The 4,184-nt window shown below is 42.3% G+C and overlaps 1 pseudogene; it reads left to right on the top strand.

The window, feature by feature from the left end:
- Nucleotides 1–860: 860 nt before the first annotated feature.
- On the top strand, nucleotides 861–3,492 carry Pramel18 (PRAME like 18; annotated as a pseudogene).
- The last annotated feature ends 692 nt before the right edge of the window (nucleotides 3,493–4,184 follow it).

Genomic DNA, 4,184 nt, shown 5'->3' with positions numbered 1-4,184 from the left:
TTATGAGAAAAATCATACAGCAGTCACACCGAAAAACTTGGATTAATGTCCTAGGCACAAAATATCACAATCTAGGCTAGTACTGATAGATATACTGTCTCATCTCTTTCTGCATGTGAAATTCAAATTGTCATGGGAAACTCTCCTTCCCATAGCCTACGTAAACTTGCATCTCTAAGACTCACATGAGCAGGTCATCTCATTCCATAGCATAGATTTCCATAAATTCTGGTTCAAATTGCACAGTTAAATTTGGTTTGCCACTTCAGAGATGGTCTGATTGGATAGTCAGGTGGCCATGAATTAACAGACTTTTAACCTCATATCCTAAATAAATATAATATAGTCCAGTTTGCACACACAGGTCTCTAAATTGTTAAGTAGCACATAGAGAAAGGCAGCACATAAAAGTTTCTTCTTAGCCCTTCACAAGAGAGATCAATCTGTTGAAAATACTATAAGGCTGGTCTGGAACTGTAACATTAGCAATATATTCTGTTAAGGGCCTGCACCCTTGTTGAGTGTCTTTTTCCTGTAATAAAGTTCTGGTCAGATTGTATGCTACTGAATAACCCTTCTGAATAGGCACTCAATTAAGAGGAGGAGAGATTGGCATCCTATGGGACAATGGTTAATATTTTTCCTCAGTGGGTGCTTACTAGAGAATTGGTGATGAATGTTTGGCTTGGAGACCACAACATTGGATGATTTGTTAGACTGAGCTCTCCATTATTGCCAGAGCATGGGCTCTGGCCTTCTGGTTCCTGCAATGTGTAAGAAATGGGAATTTCCAAAACTTAGCCTGAAATTATGTCTCCTAAACGCTTCACCAGGTTCGGTCTGACTGAATATATATCAGGATGAGCAGCTACAATGCTCCCACACTCATGCAGCTGGAAGTGGAGGCTCTGCTGAAGAAGGATGCCATAGACATCTCTGATCTGGAAGACCTGCCCACTATGGTCTTCCCACCACTCTTCATAGAGGCCTTCAACCGCAGAAACACAAAACTCTTGCAGGCAATGGTGGTGGCCTGGCCCTTTCCCTACCTCACTGTGGGGCCACTGCTGAAAACCGCCAGTGTGGAGATGATGAAAACTGTGCTGGATTGCATAGATATACTGCTGACACAGAAGGATCATTCCAGGTAAGCCAGGCCCAAGGAGGCCTGAGGGGGAATCCCTGGGTTACTGGTAAGAAACATATGCACACGAGGGTATGAAAAATGGGTTCAAGCTGAACAGAGGCTAACAATGTCATCTTCCTGGGGGTCTGTGGTGTTACTGCTGAAGTTGGAAGCTGATGTAAATGACAGTCATAAGTGGAGGACAGCTCAGAGTACAAGTAGCCATAGTAGGAGGAGCCTACAGAAAATAGATATGGAAAAGACTGGTCAAGGGCAACTGAATGGAGGGAAGCAGGGCATGTGTCCAGATGCAGCTCATGCAGTGGCCTTGCCTACATTCAGAGAGACACAATGGTGGACCTCACCTTAGACAAGTGGGATCTAAGCAAACACCACGTTGGTTCCTCTTTTACGTTATAAAACTTTTACCTTTTTCCCTCACAGGAGGTAGAAGCTTCAAGTGTTGGACTTGAGAGATGAGCACCAGGATTTCTGGGATGTATGAACTGGAAGAGAATATGGAGACTGCACAGCAGACTCTTGGAGCACGAAGCAAGTTCCTAAGAGCCTTCCTACTTGTGTACTAAGGCAGCATTTGCAGGTGGTCACTAACCTGAGCCTCTGCTTCTATCTGAACAAACACCAGAAATGCTTGCTGCAGTGGGCCCAGAAAAGAATAGATGTTTTGCAGCTATGCTGTGTGAAGATGTCGATTGTTGCCTTACCACAGGAGATCATCAAGGAGGTCTTGAACATTGTCCAGCAAAACTATATTGAGGAATTGGAAATATACACACAGGAGGTCTGGTCCTTCCTGGATTTCTTTGCACATTTCCTTGGCCAGATGAGAAATCTTCTCAAATTTGATCTAAATCAAATAGACTTCAAACATAATGTTGTGGACACAGTGACAGATGTAAAGAAGTATGCTGACAAATTCTTTTCTCAGTTCTCCCAACTTAGACATCTCCAGCATCTCTTCATGAATGGTGCCCACTTTGCCAATGACAACATGAAAGAGCTCTTAGGTAAGCAAGGATGCTGAGCTGTTTATGCTCTGGTAGCATAACTTTCCCTTTATTTGGAGCATTAGTGTTAACCTGGGGTGTGCCAGTCACAGAGGATGTTACAATGACAGACACATTACAGGAGTAATACAACTGAGGGTTGATTGTTTCTTAACCGACCTCACTTGGTTCAATTCCCATTTGAATAGCACAGTCTGAGCTGGGGTAGGGGATATTGAGAGAGCTGCCCTGCAAACACGCCCAGTGTGTGCTTCACTTGGATCTTCTTTGAGATCCATGTACAGTTACATGAGGGAAAAAAAAAAAGCCGATGGCCATAAGATGGGAAGTCTGCACACCTGCTCTCTACAAAGATACATGTGAACAGGTACCAGGTTTTCCTCTTTTGGAGTCAATCAACCTCTAATTCTCCCTAAAAGGGAGAACAAAAGTAAGGACTAAGTGGATAGACACTGGGCTGCAGGTCATCAAATTCAAGAGTGGAAAATTAAATCAGGAATACAGATTGTGGACATAACAGATATAGATAAACTCTGCAGGACATTAGCTAAGATGTTGCCAGAAACTTTCTGTGATAATCCTTTCTAGTTATTTTCTCCTAACATGATGGGCAAGCTCTAGTTCTCTGACAGAGTGTCGATGGTGAGTTTCAGATCTCTGTGCTGAGCCCATCTCACCAGATAGTAATATGCATCAGTAGACAATACTTTGAGCAGAAACAAACATGCAGCACACTAAGATTTGATCTTCACCGTAAGCATAGATTGACTCTACATGTCTGGCTTCTCTGGGTCAGTGTCAATCTTACTAATGTCCTCCAGCACCCTGACCCAAAAACAATTTCTTGGTTTTCTATAAATGCCTGAAGAGCCCCTTGGAGTCCTTGTCTATTACTTTCTGCCATCTCTCAAAGTCAGATTTGAAACACATGTCAGAATGTGAGAGTCTCTTTCAACTGAAACACCTGCACTTCAATGATGTGTTTTCTAAGTCAAGTTTCAAGAGTCTCCAAATTCTCCTAGAGAATGTATCTGAAACTCTGCAAACACTGCAGTTAGAGCACTGCAGGATGAAGGATTCAGAGCTCAGAGTCCTCTTGCCTGCCTTGAGCCAGTGCTCCCAGCTGTCCAGCATCAATTTCTATGACAATGACTTCTCCAGGCTTGCAATTAAGGACCTTCTGCCATGTATAGCCAATCTCAGAAAGTTGACCTTAGAACTGTAGCCTGCCTGTCTAGAGTGCTCTGATCACTTGGGTTATGTCGTGGTAGAGAGATTTTCCCAACTGTGTCCTGAGTTTGTGGATATATACTCAAGGTCAAAAGGCAGCCCAAGTGAACCATATTTGCTGCTGGCCCCTTCCCTCCGTGTTGGATGCACTGTGGCTATGACATGAAGACCAGTCTTTGGCAATATTGACAGAAAATGGAAGATTGATTCTGGAAGCCGGGAAACGAAATCTGAGCAAGTACATTCATCGCAGAATACCAGAATTCAAGGCTTCAGATGCATTGGAATCAAAATGGTATTTAGAAGATTGAGACCACAGAGGTTACTTGACATCAAAGATAATTAATATCTTATAGAATCTTAAAGACAATATCACCTTTGTTAATGTGCCTTGCTCAAGACAGGGTCACCAGTGGCTTCTCCGTGTTGTAAATGTGTGGCCAAACTATACACTGAATGTTCTCCTCTTGTGTGCTACTGAATCAGTGACCTCACTATATGGTATACATCCTCATTTTGTATGTAGAAGACCATTGTCATTTAAGCCATGACAAAATGCATTAAACTCAATTATGACATTGCCTTATAAGCTTGACCTCTTCATGTTTGACTTGTTGCTGGGTTATGTGCTCTGAATTTTCAAACTAATTGTGAAAGGCACTTGAAATAAACCCTCTGTTCAGATCCTTTCTTTGAATGTGATGTGATTATGAACCCAGTAACATTCCCTTTTCTTTTATGTGTGCATAATCTTTTTTCTCCATCTTTATTAAATTGGGTATTTCTTATTTACATTTCAA

This window comes from Rattus norvegicus, chromosome 5 (assembly GCF_021556685.1).
Source record: "Rattus norvegicus strain SHRSP/BbbUtx chromosome 5, alternate assembly SHRSP_T2T, whole genome shotgun sequence".
NCBI classification, from domain to species: Eukaryota; Metazoa; Chordata; class Mammalia; order Rodentia; family Muridae; genus Rattus; species Rattus norvegicus.
The sequence above is the reverse complement of the archived record's forward strand: the minus strand, read 5'-3'. Positions and strand labels throughout refer to the sequence as shown.